Here is a 15,987-nt window from a genome sequence, read left to right on the forward strand (position 1 = left end):
ATCAGAAACAAGAAATAATGAAACAAATGAGCTAAGGATTCAACTCAATAAGTTACAGCAGAACATAAGAAAAGAGGGATGAAATAATGACACTAAAAATAGGGGACTAAAGAAATAGGGGACTTCCCTGGTGGTCCAGTAGTTAAAATAAGACTTTGCCTTCCAATGCAGGGGGTGTGGGTTCAACCCCAGGTCAGGGAGCTAAGATCGCACATGCCTCAAAAAACCAAAACATGTAAAACAGAAGCAATATTGTAACAAATTCAATAAAAGACTTGGAAAAATCAGAGAAACAGAGCTAAAAAGGATAGACTACTGAGTGCAACAGTTGCTTCTTTGAATAAATTAATATGACTAATCAAGGAAAATAGAATAAATATGCAAATATGCTGCATAAAAAAAGAAAAACCTCGTAAGTAATATTCTGTGGATGTAAAAAGAATAAGAATCACCACAGGATAATACATTGATGAGTGTGTGTGGTCCTTTGGTTCAGTCATGTCTGACTCTTTGCAACCGTATGGACTAGAGCCTGCCAGACTCCTTAGTTCATGGGATTCTCCAGGCAAGAATACTGGAGTGGGTTGCCATGCCCTCCTCCAGGGGATCTTCTCAACCCAGGGATCAAACCCATGTCTCTTGTCTCCTGCATTGGCAGGTGTGTTCTTTACCACTAGCGCCACCTGGGAAGCCCAGTAAATTAATAAACCTGAGTAGAATGAATAAATTCCTAGAAAACACAAAGCAATGAATAAACTCAAGAAGAAATACTTGAATAGATCAATAGTTGCTTTAAAAACAGAAATGATAATCATGATCTTTTTATAAAAAACTCTAGGGTCATACAGTCTAATAGGTGAGTTTTGCCAAACTTTCAGGAAATAGTTAAGTGTTCTTTTACAACATTTGCTCCAGAATTAGACAAAGCAAGGAAGATATCAGTCCATTTAATAAGGCTGGTTAGCATAACCTGGATTCTGAAACATGGTGAGGACAGTAGAGGAAATTATAGGTTTATTTCACTTATGAGTGTAGTGGACATAGGGTTTACATAAGAATGCAAGGATAACTGAGCATCAGAAAAATCTGTCAATGCAATTCTTTCCCAAATGAAAGAACAAAATCATTTCTTTATTTCAATAGCACTCAAGAAATGCCAACATCTACTTCTGATTGAAAACTTCTTAGTAAACCAAGAATAGAAGGGAATTTCTTTAACTTGATAAAAGCTGTATGCCAAAATCCTACAGCACAATCATAATTAATGGAGAAACTTGAGACTCATTTTCATTAAGATTTAGAACAAAGAAACTCTACTCATACTATCAGTACAATATTTTTTTAAACATAGTATTACAGGCTGAAGCTCTAAGATGAGGAAAAGGATAAGAGGTGTAAGAATTTAGATGGAACAGATAAGACTGTCATTTGTGGAAGCATTGACCAACTGCATGGAAACCCCAAGGAAATCAACAAGAAAGTACTAGAACTGGTAAGAAAACCATCAGCTTTCAAGATGAAAGACCAGCTTAGAAAAATCAGTAGAATTTCTTTATAGTAGTTGGTATTTTCCCTTCCTTTTCTCTCTACTTTTTTTTACTTTCTTTCCTTCAACAACTCTTTAAATGCATGAAGCAGTTTTTAGCTCATGGGTCACACAAAAACAAACCATAATCTGAATTTTACCTGCAGACCACAGCTTGCTGTTCCTTACTAAGTAACTGCAGTGCTAGCCAGACAGAGAATCAAAGTAAAATGCTATTCACAATATCATAGGAACATGAATTATCTGGTCTTAACAAAAATGAACAAAAAATGAACAAGACTTTCTTGTCTTAAGAATAGCCTCTCTACCAAAGGAAACTTTTTTAAAATTTGAAAAATGAAGAAATGTTCTATATTCACAAATGTTAATAGCATCCAAAGCAATCTATAAATTAAGAATTAACCTCAATAAAAAGAGATTAGGTTTCTCAAAGAAATCAACACATTCATTCCAAAGCTTATTTAGGATAATAAAGGTTCATGGATGATAAGTCCGTTTGGGGAAAGAATAGCAAAAAAAATTTTTTTTTTAATTTTGTTGTTCACTAGCTCAATTGAGTCCAACTCTTTGTGACCCCTTGGACTGCAGCACATCAGGCTTCTCTGTCCTTTGTTGATTTAGACCACTTTTTAAAAAGGTTTTATTGAATTTGTTACAATATTGCTTACGTTTTATGTTTTGATTTTTTTGGCCACAGGGCATGTGGGCCAGGTCTTGAACCCACACTCCCTGCACTGGAAGGTAAAATCTTAACCACTGTACCACTGGGGAAGTCCCAAGAAGAGCAAAACTGAGTGTGAGGCGGACACTGCTTTCTTGACCTTCCATGTTTTCAATGTGCCTTTTTCTTTTAGAAGAGAACTCTCAGATTTTGGACCAGCACACGGTTGCCCAGAGACACATTTCCCAGCGTCCCTTGTAGCTAGGGGTGGTTTGTCACAGTTCAGGACGCGAGCAGAGGTGTGAGCAGCTTCGGGGCTGTGTCCTTAACAGGATGTCACTGTTAGAACAGTGAGTCTACCTGCCTCTGGCAGATGAAAATCCCATCCAAGGAAAGAGAGGAGCTACAGAACTGATGGGGCCTGGGATTCTGGGTGATGTACAGCAGAGCGGCCTGCCAGCTTGGACATTCACACAAAAGAGACTTGACTCGCTAACCCTCTCGCCGTTTGATCTCCGTTAATACAGCCAGACCAGTATCCTAGTTCATACAGTGGGGTATTTGCTCTGTCAGATAATAAACCTACTACAGGTTATAGTAGTAAAAGGGGGTGCTGAAGCAGGAACACATACACAAAGACAATAAATCAGAGTATAGAGCCCGGGAAGAGTCCCATGAATATACAGGGACCAGATGGAGTGGTAAAGATGGAGATGCAGGATGATGGGGAAAGAATGGGCTTTGGTAGATTGTATTGGGACAACCAGATCTCTCTATGGAGAAAGATCAAGTTGTATCGCTATTCCAAACCACATACAAAGGTGGATTCCAGATAAGCTGAAGATCTAAATATGGATGGTAAATTTATAAGATTAGCTAATGAAAGTGTACAAAAATACTTTCGTGTGTCAGCTAGCATGGGAAGACACTACTGTATTTTAAAAAAAATTTTATATATACACAAAAGATGATGAGAACAGTATAGTGAACCCCCCTGTACTCAAGACATTATATCCAATAGTCAAAAACATTTTCCTGATTGTATTTCTGCTTCTCATGAAAAGAAGCAGAGGAAAATGTAATTAATATTCACGTACCCCAGGCTTATATTCAAACAGTATGTCCTGGTTAGTAAATTACTTTCATCTAGGTTGGTGAAGGGTTGCTATTCTAAGATCTCTGAACAATCTTGTTTGATCCACTTTGTTTTGTTGTTGTATTTTATTTTATTTTTGTTTGTTTGTTTTTCAAGGAATATTTAATAACAAGGTAGATAACATATGCTTATCTAATATTTTTATATAACTGAGGGTAAAGCAAAATGTCCTGTTTACTGGATAAGTATGACCTGCTATATGTGGACACCGCAGTGCAATTTTAAAAATGCTGTAATTATAATTTCAGAACTTCAGAATCTGAATAGGTGCCAGTGTTCTCTCCTTTTTTAATATGGGAAAAGAAAGTCCTTTGAAGATCATTTGAAGCTTGGACCAAAATTCCCTAGCTGTATTATTAGGATCATTCTGTAGTCTTCAGGATTCAGATACAAGGGAAGCTTCAATTCAACCTTTTAGAGAAGGCATTCCAGCTCTCATGATCTCATCAGTGTTGGTGGAAATCACAGTTCAGGAGTGAAGAAGCTGTTTCTTTACACAATAGTTATCCCAAATGCTTGCTTCTGATGCTACCATTGGTTCACCAGTGTTCAAGTCCACACCCATAAGCTGACCGGATTCTGAATGTTCTGCTTGAACTTTAGTGTTTCCTGAAGGTCAAAACCAGAGTTCTGAGCAAGAACCTTGGGAATAATGAGCCACGCATCAGCAAATGCTTGGACTCCAAGCTGGGCCCTGCCCTTTCCACTGGGCTTGTGTTTAACTGGGGCTCCTGCCATTGCCACTTCCATTGTGCCAGCACCTGGGACCACACAGCCATCATCAATAGCGTCTTTAACAGCCCTGAAGCCATCTCTTATTGCATCTTTGATTTGAGTATGTGTGTCCTTTGATCAATAATGTGACAGAGCGAGGACTGTTACATTTCTCAATAAAGGTGAACTTTTCTTCTCCCAATGTATATTCATAGACAAGTCCTGCATGTCCCAAACAATCAGGATTTAGGTCATCAAGAGAATTTAGGGCTATCCCACCACAAGCAAGAGTCAGCCTTTCCATGTTTCTCCTTTTAGCTCTGCGCAGAGCTGTTATGCCTTCTTTGGCAAGAGCATCTAAGGAAAACGGATCAATTCCCTTTTTATTAATAACAGCAAATCCTTTACCTGAATCACCATAGACTTTCTTTTTCAGGTCGATTATTTTTTTTAAACTCTCTCTTCGATGAATTTCCTTTCAGCTTTCACTAATTTCTCTCTCTCCTCTGCACTCTTGTAAAAAAAAGCCAGAATTCACTTGTTTTTTCATATTCTAATGACACGTTGCACGTGAGGATGTATGCATCTTCTCTCTTCTTCATATCAGGATGCCGTGCCCCATGGTCAAAAACAAGACCTCTGGTTAAACTTGTATCTGTTTCAGATTTATGTTTCATCTCCAAGATCTCAACCATGAAGAGGTCAATAGGTTCACCTTGTTTTTTAGTGGCCAAAATGGAGTCCACTACGGCCTCTGTTAAGACATCAGCAAATTCAGCATGAACTTTAGTACATAGAGATGTTCTGGCCACTTCTATAATTGTTTCCCTGTCCATCTCTTTGCTTACTTTGACTTGTTCCAAAAACTGAAGTGCCTTTTCCTTTGCAGCTTCAAATCCTTCTGTAATTATTCTGGAATGAAGACCTTCAGAAATGTAGAGATCCACCTGCTTCAGCAGCCCTCCAATGATGAGGACATTGGAAGTGGTCCCATTACCAGTTATGTCATCCTGGGCTGTTGCTACTTTGGCTATGAAGGAGGCTGTTGGGTGTTGAATTTGCATTTCATGAAGCAGCACATTTCCATCTTTAGTGAGTTTGATGTCTCCAGCACCAGAAACAAGCATCTTCATGGTGTGTTGGGGCCCAAGTTGGTCCTCAGCACGTCCTGCAGTCCCAGGCCGTGCTGATGTCGACCGCCAATGCCGCCTGGGCTAGGGCCACCTCAACCTTGGGGTTCAGAGTCTTCACGGCCACCATAGCTGACCCAGCAGAGGAAGATAAGGGGATGTGGCATGGCAAAAAGCCCTGAGCTGGTTTAGCGTGGCTGGGAGTTGTTGTATTTTAAAGCAAACCCAAGACATATTATTTCACCCATGAAAATGCTTGTCACTTAGTTGTGTCCGACTCTTAACATCCCCACGGACTGTACACTCCCAGGCTCTTCTGTCCATGGAACTCTCTTGGCAAGAATACTGGAGTGGGTTGCCATTCTCTTCTCCTGGGGATCTTTCTGATACAGAGATTGAAGCTGGCTCTTCTGCATTTCAGGCATATTCTTTACTATCTGAGCCTCCAGGAAGCCCTTTCACCCCTATAAGTACTTAAATATTCATCTCTAACATATAGACTTAAAAAATTATAACCACAGTACCAGGGTCACACTGAACAAAATTCATAATTATTTCTTAATAATTTTATGTCATATTTAATTTGTGTTCAAATGATAAGGACTTTTAAAAACAAGACCTAAAAAGCACAAGCCACAAGGCCAAAAGAAAAAAGATGACAATATCAAAATTTAAGATTTATATTCACAAAGAACATCAAAGGTACATGGTAGGTTAGGAAAATCAACACAGAATTCATATCTAGACTTGCTGAATTCCAAGTGTGTGCTGGTCTGTAAGTGATGAACTTGCATCAGAATATCAATCAATTATGGTCCCTAAGCATACTGCTTAGATTAGCTGAGATGTTTGTGTTTTATAGCAAGAATTTCTTTAAAAAATTTTTTATTGAATTATAGTTGATTTACGATGTGTTAATTTCCACCTCATAGCAAAGTGGCTCAGTTATACATACATACATACGTGTATGCATATATTATTTTTCATATTCTTTTCCATTATGGTTTATCATGGGATATTGAATACAGTTCCCTGTGCTATACAATAGGACCTTGTTTATCCATCTTATATGCAATATTGCAGTTTGCATTTGCTAATCCCAAACTCTCAGTCCTTCCCTCCCTCACCCCGTCCCCTTGGCAACCGCAACTCTGTTCTCTGTGTCTTGAGTGTGTTTCTGTTCTGTTTTGCAGATGGGTTCACTTGTGTCATATCCTAGAGTCCACACGTAAGTGATAACATATGGCATTTGTCTTTCTCTTTCTGACTCACTTCACTGAGTATGATCATCTCTAGGTCCATCCACATTGCTGCAAATGGCATTATTTCAGTCTTTTTATGGCTGAGTAATATTCTGTTGTACATTTGTACCACACTTTCTTTATCCATTCGTCTGTCAATGGACATTTAGGCTGTTTCCATACCTTGACTATAGTAAATACTGCATAGCAAGAATTTTTTGATGGAAGAAGTGTGCTTCGATTTTACCAACGTTTCTTAGGTAGGCAGTGGGTCCCCATTTTGAGTGGCGCTGATAGAGACTATTCAAATAATTCCAAATCAACAAGATAAAGACAGAAAACCCAACAGAAAAATGGGCGAGGGCTATGAATAGGCAATCCTCAGAAGAGAATTCTCGAATGATTGAAGCAGATGTGAAGAGATGCTCCAGCTCACCGATAATGGGTGAGATGAAAATCAACACAAGGAGTCATATTCATGCCCATCAGAATGGCAGATTAGAGGTGTGGGTAATGAATGCCAGGTGTGGACAGGCTGTAGGGAGATACAGACTCTGTATACTGCTGAGTGTAGGATGTTAACAGGTATAGCTAGTCTGGAAGATATTCTTTATTTTAGTTAAATAGGCACATGTTTTTTGGCTCAGGATTCCACTCCTGCGTTTGTATCCCAGAAGATGCTTCAAACAGGACCCTGAAGGAGAATGTTCACAGAGGTATTGGTTATGGAGGCTAGAAGTTGCCAGTGACCCGGCTGTACATTCTGAGGGCCTGGGTACCATGCAAATGAATGTTTTCTTCAGAGTAATGGATAAGATGTATTTACAGAACAAGGAGGAGCCTTGAGTCATACGCCAAGCCCAAAAGAGCAGAGACAGAAGGAAATTGATCATGCTATTCTAGCGATTCTCAAACTTTCATCTTAGGTTCTCTTAAAAAGCTTTGAAGATTCCAAAGAGTTTTTGTCTATATGTGTTATATCTACCTGCATTTATCATACAGAAACTTAAAATTTAAAACAATGTGTGGAGTCATTAAAAAACAAATGTCCGTGTATATAAATATTTCATGAAAAACAGTTTTATTTTCCAAAGTAAAAAATACAGTGAGGAGTGACATTGTTTAACATTTTTGTAAATCTTTTGAACATCCGCCTGCATAAAAGACAGCTGGATTCTCATATCTGCTTCTGGATTCATTCTGTTGTGATATAGCACATCCTGTAAGCTCTGGAGAACCCCGGTGTACATTCAAGAGATAGCGAGATGAAAAAGACCAAGAGTATCTTAGTATTGTCATGAAAAGTATGTCAACCTGAACCACACTTTGAGAATTTCTGTATTACGACATTTGTGTCTATGAACAACACATATGGACCCAGATAATTCCACTACGCATTTTACTTTTTAGGCACATTCAAGGCTGTACATCAAATCTATCGGGTCAATGCTTGTGGGGTACAAGAGGGGAGTGGGAGGGGCTTGGGAAAAAAAGGGAAATAAAACAAAATGAAGTACATCCACATGAGCTTTACTGAGGGTTGAAATTAAACTCAGGTCTCCATACCCGCACCTGAAGAATAAAAATGATGAAAAACAAAATGAAATAAGAAGACAGCCTGCTGTAGCTGCTAAGTGGAGCCTGAGTGGCCAGGGCTCTGTGAGGAGGCAGGGAGGCTGGTGTGTGTGTGTGTGTGTGTGTGTGTGTGTGTGTATGCACGCATGCATGGGGGTTAGAAGTGATGAGGTCTAATGGGAGCAGAGCCATGAATTCATCTGGACCCAAATCCAGGATATTCAGGGACAAGAGGGAGGAGATGCAGTTTCTGCCACATCCCTCTCCTCCTCTCCCCAAACCCTCCAGGCCCCAGGTGAGGACCCTGCTCCCCTTAGATGAAGTCCGCCTCCTGGTCTGAGGCTGGACCGGTGTGGAGAGGCCTACAGCTGTGCCCACAGCCCACTGTTACGGCAGTACAGACCTGACTGCAGGGCTGAGGGGAGATGCTCTGGGTGACCCCAAAGGCCCTTCCAAACCTCTAGGCCTTGACATCAGGATCGTTTGGTGGCCACAGCTCTGAGCTACGCAGCTCTGAACTCCTGCCTCCCAGCCCCTGCCCTGCCAGGTACAGCTCTGCAGGCGGTGGGCACTTTGTACCACAGTGTCAGCTGGGAGCAGTGCTCTCCCCGAAGGACCTTCCCGCTTGCCTGAAAGCAGGGCCACGGGCTGCATCCAGTCCCCTTGAGGACATCCAGCCCCCCCTCCCCCTGCTAGGCACTCAAGAGTAGGAGGAATTCACCTGAAAGTCTCTGGCCAATGCCAACCAGAGTCCACAGCCGGCCAGCTAGCTCACAGGCAGCTGGCTCTGCCGGCCCCTCCTCTTTTAGATGGTAGGTGTCCCGGGGAGGCCTTCTGCAGACGCCCCTTTGTGCTCTATTCAGCTTTGCCCTGTCTTCACCAATCGCCCTGTGGGCTCTTTGTCCCTTTGACCAGGTGTCTGCCCACAGGTGTGTCCCCTGACTGAGCTGTAGGCGATTGAGATCAGGGACGTTCTTCTGTCCCTTCCTGTGTTGCCAGGGCTGGGCACTCAGGATGGCCTTGGAGTTTGAGAAATGAATGAGAAGTAAAGTCCTGTGCAGGAGTGTGGCTGCAAGAAGCCAGAGGTGGGAGATGGGGTGGTTACAAAGGAGGGTGGTTACTTCTGGTCACATTCTCGCTTCTACTATGGCCAGGGGCCCTGCCTTTCCTCCGCTCCCGTGATAGTCAGCTCTCTTCCTGCCTGTATCCTTTAATCAGAGGTATGTTGCCGTTGTGTGAGTCGCTCAGTCATGTCTGACTCTTTGCGATCCCACGGACTATAGATGACCGCGCTCCTTTGTCCATGGAATTCTCCAGGCAAGAATTCTGGAGTGGGTAGCCATTCCCTTCTCCAGGGGATCTTCCCGACCCAGGGATCAAACCCGGGTTTCCTGCATTGCAGGCAGATTCTTTACCACTGATCCACCAGGGAAGCCCTAAGTATGACAGGCAGAAAAGTCAGCAGTTGTCATGAATATAATTAACACTCATGGACCCCAGGCTTGTGTTCAGCTGAGGTGGCCCTGTTGTTAAAATATATTCAGATAGGTTGGGAAATGAGCTGTTCTCCTGAGTTCTCAAACTTGCTCCTTCCACCCACCTCCCAAGACATCTCCACCACCAGCAATTAAAGGGTTAATGTGGGCCCAGCCCAGGGGTGGGGTGTGCAGAGCTGGGTGCCAGGATCCTAGCGGTTCTTATAGATCCCCAACATCTCCCTGGAGTTTCCACTTTTAAGCTTTGTCACAGGCGAACATATTTTCTTATTTATTTCAAATTTTCTTTAAAGAAATAAAACAACAGGGAATCTGGAAGCTCCTGTTGGGCCCCTCCCCCTCCCATCTCCACCATAATGAATTTGTTGCTTTTCATTCCCTTGCATGTGGTCGTATTTTTGCTATAGAGATAAGTATCCGTCAACAAAATATTGTACTGTTTTGCATAACTTCGAGCTTTATATAAATGCTACCAAGCTGTCCACATCCTTCTGCAACATGCTTTTGTGCCCAACGTTGTTTTGAGAGGGTCCGCGTTGATGCACGTAGCTCTCTGCGTTCTTCCTCACTGCTGAAGTGCCGTCGTGCCATTGGACGTCTAGACTGTGACTTGGAAAATCTACTTCTTTCTTATGAGGATTTGGGTTGTTTCCAATGGTTTGCTTTTGGCAAACTGTGGTAGAATAAACATCCTCGTGCATATCTTTTGGTGCACACGTGCACAGATTTCCGTTGGATATGGTTCCAGTTATCTGTGGCTGCAAAACAAACCCCCAAATGTAGTGACTTTACACGAACAACCGTTTCATCAGATGTGGTGTGTCAGGAATTCGGGGCAGGGCTGTGGGAGGGACTTCTGTTGCCCGTGCACTGATGGGGGTCACCCATGGGAACCCTCTGTGTTGGCCTGGATGGTGGTTTGGCAGGGGATGACTGGACAATGGAGCATCTCTCTGGTCTCTCCAGCGTGGAGGTCTTAGGGTCTTCAGAATACTTACCTATAGTGGCTCAGATTTTCAGGAATGAGTGTCCTGGCCAGTAGGGCAGAAGCCGTGTGGCCTCCTGTGTCACCTAGCCTCACCTCCACTGAACTCATTGACTGCCATGGCCCCGGAGCCACCAAGACTTCAGGGGATGGACGCTACCTGTGGGTAAGAGGCATGGCAAGCGATTCTCAGCCATTCAGGGGCAGAGCTACGTGCTGGGGGTCTGTGTGCCTTCAACTAACTGCACTGGGCTTTGCCAAGCTACCCTCCCAGGTGAGGGCACAGCCTGGCTTGGGAGTTCCTAGTTCTCTGCATGCTCGTCAAGACTTCCCAGTGTCAGACTTCTTATTTTTTGAGACATGGTACTGTACTATGGTTTCAACTGATTTCTTTAACTGTAATCATAGGATAGCATGATTAGTAACGACACCGAATACCTCTTCATACGTTTATTAGCCACTCAGGTTTTCTTTTCTCCAAAATGCCTGTTGCAGTCACTGGCATGTTCTTTTGCTTGGGTAGTCTGTTTTCCTCCAATGTATTTGTAGGCATTCTTTTTTGGGGCTGTACCACGCAGCGTGTAGAACTTCCCTGACCAGGGGTCAAACCCGTGTCCCCTGCACTGGAAGCACAGAGTCTTAACCATTGGACCACCAGGGAAGGCCTTGTAAGCATTCTTGAGAGTACTTAGATACCAATCATTCGGCAGACATAGTCATACATATCTCTCTGTGGCTTATCTGCTCACTTTTAAAAATGTCATTTATTTGATAGACACCTTTTTCGTTGTAATGTAGTTAAATTAGTCATTCTTTTCCTTTACCGCCTGTGCCTTGCGTGTCTCAACAAGCCAGGCATACCCTGTGCTTACACCTCAACTGCCTGAGCTCTGGCCTGGCTGGATTCTGTCTGTCCCTCCACCAAGCCCGTCTGACCCTCACATCTTCCTTCCTATGTCCCCAGCACATAGGGACACCTCTCCTCCTGCTACCAACCAGAGTTCCTGGCTTTCCTTAATCAGTCAATCTCTTAATTGATCAGAGGCCAGGAAAGAAACTCAGGCAAGGCTTTACTGGGGCCCCTGCTACAGCAGGGGGGAGTGAGAACAAATAACAGGTTCCCTTGCTTGCTCGCTGAGGGAGGGTGAGCTGGTTCCTCATCTGGGGTGAGGATAGGAGTGTGTCCAAGGGTCGGACCAAAGGAGTGGCCTAGGGAGTTTGCCCATCCCTTTGGTTGGTGCTGAATGCAGGGGGCATGCTCATGGGCAGTAACTTGCTTTTTATTCCCGACCCCCTGTTTTTGCTTCAGGCTCCTCAGAGTAGCAGCTGGGTTTTGTTTGCTTGTTTGGTCTTTTTGTGTCTTTTTTGTCCATTCTTCGCCTGCACATGCACACAGCTACTTTTAGTCCATCATAGTTTCTTTGTAATTTGTTGCTGGGAGAGACTTGTGTTCAGGTACAAGCCCTGAAGCAAAGGATCCCAGGTCCCAGGTCCCAGTCTGTATCGCTCCAGGTGGGCCCTGAGCACCCTACCTGTCCATGAAAGTCCCTCCAGGCCCTGTCCCTCTCAGCATTTCCCCGGGGGCTTCCTCTGTCCCTCCTTCCTTGCCCTACTCCCAGGCCCCCGGGTGCCTGTTTTAGCTTCTTTTTGTTTCCTGCCGCTCTGCACTGATCTGCATTTATAAGCCTGGAGTTTTAGGCGTGGGGTTTCCTGCTCAGCATTGGCTTGTACCCAGGAAAGGTGGTCCCTGAGTCTGAACGCAGAGGCCTAGGCTTGTATGTTCCCCAAATGTCATCAACAGAAACATCAAACTTCTAACAAGGTTCACAAAACCCACTGTTAGAACAATGAAACAAAATTATTTCACACAATATTAAAATAATAGCACAACTTATTAGTAATCACCCTGAGACACACCAACAAGAAAGGGATACTATACTAAAATAAAAACGCCTAATCACATCCAGTCTCCTTTGACACTGAACTCCAGGATGATTAACTGAACCTTGGCGTTTCTTCTCATTTAGAGGGAAGGTATGCTCCTTTGAGCTTCTGGGGGTAATGCCGGGGCCCTTCTTCACAGCTTCCCACTGTGGGGCAGCTCTGGACACTTCTGGCCGCGCCAGGAGCAGCTGGCTCCCTTGGTGCAGATACAGCATCGTGCTCTCGCATGATCAGTCACTCCTAGCCCTGTTCCGGGCACTTAGCCGCATCTGGATCCACACTTTCCTGAGCACTGCATCACGTCCACATCATCTTCGAGGGGAGATGGTGGCCACAGAAGAAGGTGAGGATGTGCTGACCTCTCCTTGGAGGCTGGGGGGCAGGGAGTGAGGGACAGGGTAGCCGCCACTGGGCAGGGATATGGGGGTGGGAAATGGAGAGTGTTTTCAGAGGTCCATGGAATATCCAGGGGTCAGGGAGAAGCAGACGTTGGTGCTGCTAGGCAGGAAGGGCAGGAGGAGAGAAGCAAGGATGAAGGAGACTCAGCTGGCCCTGCAGGAGGACTTCGAGAAGGGCTGGGCAGGCTGTCAGTGTCCAGAAAGAGGTCTGTCCTCCCCACGTCAAGGCTCTGGTACTTTTGTGTCTATAACGCCTCACCTAAAAAACAGGAGAAGGAAAATGTGACCTCTTCCTAAGGTTTTATGAAAAGTAAGCTCATTTTACTTAAATATAAGAGTGATTAGAACAATGACCAGCAATTTAAGTGAGGTGTTCTTTTTCCCCCCCATTAAAAACAAATACCAATTACTTGAGAGAGATAGATGGGGCAGGTTATGTTCCTTATTTGATAGATGGGGAAACTGAGCCTCAGGGACTTGAGGGTGCCCTTCAGGGAGATTGGAAGCCGTTCTCGGGGCTGGCCTGGAGAACTTTCCCACGAGGTAGGGTGGGAAAGCATTCTTGCCCGAAGTGGATGCCAAGCAGGGGTGAGTTTCCATGTGACTCCTGCCGTGATAACACAGTGTGACACCCGGCTTCTGGCAGCAGAAAAGCTGAGAGCAGAGGGAGGGGCTGCAAGCCAGTTTGGTTCCCAGCAAGGCTGGCTGTTTCCATTCCCCAATCTCCACCGGAAGGATGAGGCTGGCCTTGAGATGGCAGAGCTGGGGAGGGGAGACACCCACATCCTCCCAGCTCAAGGGGCTTCCCCTGACACCCCCTTCCCATCGCTACCTTCCCCCTGCGGTGGGAGGGGGTGGTGGTCATCTGATGCAGTTACTCCCACAGGCTATTCAGATGGCAGAGAGGCTCTTCCCACGGGATCTGAGATTTAAAAGTGGGTTGGATGAGGGCAGTGCTTACCCTGAAGAAATGAACTGGGAACAGTGGAATTTCAGGCAGCAGCAGGAGGCCTAAAGGGCAGGGGGTGAGGTGAGATTGGGGATGGGTTTCTGGTTACCTGTCAACATCATTCAAATTCCTGATTCCTGCCCTCCTGGCAGACACCAGGGGGAAAATGAGCTATTATTCATAGCTTCAGGCATCAGCTCATTTTCTGCAGCCACCTATACCAACACATTCACCCGTTTATTATTTTTTTCATTCTACATCCATCCATCCATCCACTCATCTGTCTATTTAATCCGTGTTCTTTGAGGGGCAGCCTGTGTTTGCAGTCCCCAGGTCCCACACTTACAGGTTGGATGCCCTTGTGCAGATCACTGCACTTCTGTGTCCTCAATTTCTGCGAGTGTACACAAGAATGATAATTCTACCTACTTCATAGCACCTTCTGCGAGACTCAAGTGAAATGCAAACCCAGCACCCGCACACATTATTTCATGTATTACCTGGAGAAGGAAATGGCAGCCCACTCCAGTATTCTTGCCTGGAGAATCCCATGGACGGAGGAGCCCGGTAAGCTGCAGTCCACGGGGTCGCAAAGAGTCGGACACGACTGAGTGACTTCACTTTCACTTTAGCATTTTTTAAAAAAATCATTTTTCAATTCACTCATTTATTCAATTTCTCTATTTACTCATGAATTTATTCATAATCACTGCCCTAGGCCCAGGAAATGAACTTGATTTTCTTCTTAGTTTTTCTTTTTCATAGCTTCTCATTTCTGCCCTTTGGATGGAGGATGGGGGCTCTTCTCAGAAAAGAGATCCTAGAAGCTGATCCTGGACACCAGGTGTTTTTGTTTTTAATTTATCAAAGTATAATTGATTCACAATGCTGTGTTAGTTTCTGCTGCACAACTGAGTAATTCAGTTAATACACATACATACATTCTTTTTCATATTCCTTTCCATCAATGATATTCCATGTACTATACAGTAGGACTTTGTTGCTTATCCATCCTATATATTGGATATTGGAACTCATATTTTAAGAGAGACCAGAAGAGGGGAGGACCCTCCTAGCAAACTCCCAGAATCCTTCCCACCAGCCTTACTTGCTGATCAGCTTGAGGCTTCTCCTGGGTTCCCACCTTGTCCAGTCCTTTCCAATGGACAGAGATCTGAAGGCAAGAAGGACCAGAGAGGGAGCCTCTTCTCTTTTCCTAGACCTTCTCTGATTTAATATTCCTTATAGCCGTTAGAAGTATAGGATTAGTTCCATTTTGTGATAAGAGAACTGAAGTTCAGAGAGGTGAAGAGATTTGCCCCAGGTTGCACAGCAAACAAATGGCAGAGTTGGGATGCTCACCTGGGCTTAACAGGTTGCAAACTCAGTGCCCTCCCCTAACTGCAAAGCCCTAAATTCTCTGGTTGGAGGACAGGTGCTCAGAGTTCAGTGTCTTGGCTGTGGCTCCTCTATTTTCACCCTGTCAACCCCTCAGTTCCCTGGCTGCTGAGTCTACACATCCCCCTTGACCCACCCTTGCCTGAAGTCCCACGAGCTGCTGGAAATCTGCAACAGTTTCAACTGGAGTGGGAGGGCACCTGACTCTGGACTCTCCTGGGAGAGCAAGTTCGCTGTGGTTCTCACCAGGGGGGTGAGGGCGGCCGGCTGGACTGAGACGCCAGCTCAGGGTCTAGAGACATGGTCTCCCTGTTTCCCCTGCCAGTCCAGGGTGTGAGGACCTTCTCCCAACCTCCTGACTGTAGCAAACACAGGTGCAGAGTTTGCCCTGTCCTTGCCAGAGTGGAACCTGGCCTCAGGCCCAGGCAGATCCAGGACTCTGGGAGCTCAGGAGTCACTCTCTCATCATCTTCCAGCCTGGGGCAGCATCTCTGTGTCAGCTCAACTCAGTTCCACCCATTCCACTTGTATTTCTGGAGCTCCATTCACACGCCAGCCCTGTGCCATGTACAGATGTCATCTGGCCCTCGTGGGATTGACTTCATCCCTGTGCCCACAGGAGGCCCCAGCTTATCCACTGTGTGGCCAAGAGCAGGGCTGTCCAAGGGGCGGCTGTCTGGAGAGCTGCAGGGAGCACCAAGTGGAGCGTCCAGGACGAGGTTGGGCTTGCCTCATTCATTGCACGGGGCATTTCAGCGCCCACGGCTGCAAGGGGACAGGCTGGGGGTGCAGTG

The 15,987-nt window shown here is 44.9% G+C and overlaps 1 pseudogene; it reads right to left on the reverse strand.

Moving 5' to 3' along the window:
• Positions 1–3,599: 3,599 nt before the first annotated feature.
• Positions 3,600–5,337, reverse strand: LOC133050831 (T-complex protein 1 subunit zeta-like; annotated as a pseudogene).
• Between the last annotated feature and the right edge of the window lie 10,650 nt (positions 5,338–15,987).

Source organism: Dama dama, chromosome 33, assembly GCF_033118175.1.
Source record: "Dama dama isolate Ldn47 chromosome 33, ASM3311817v1, whole genome shotgun sequence".
NCBI lineage: Eukaryota > Metazoa > Chordata > Mammalia > Artiodactyla > Cervidae > Dama > Dama dama.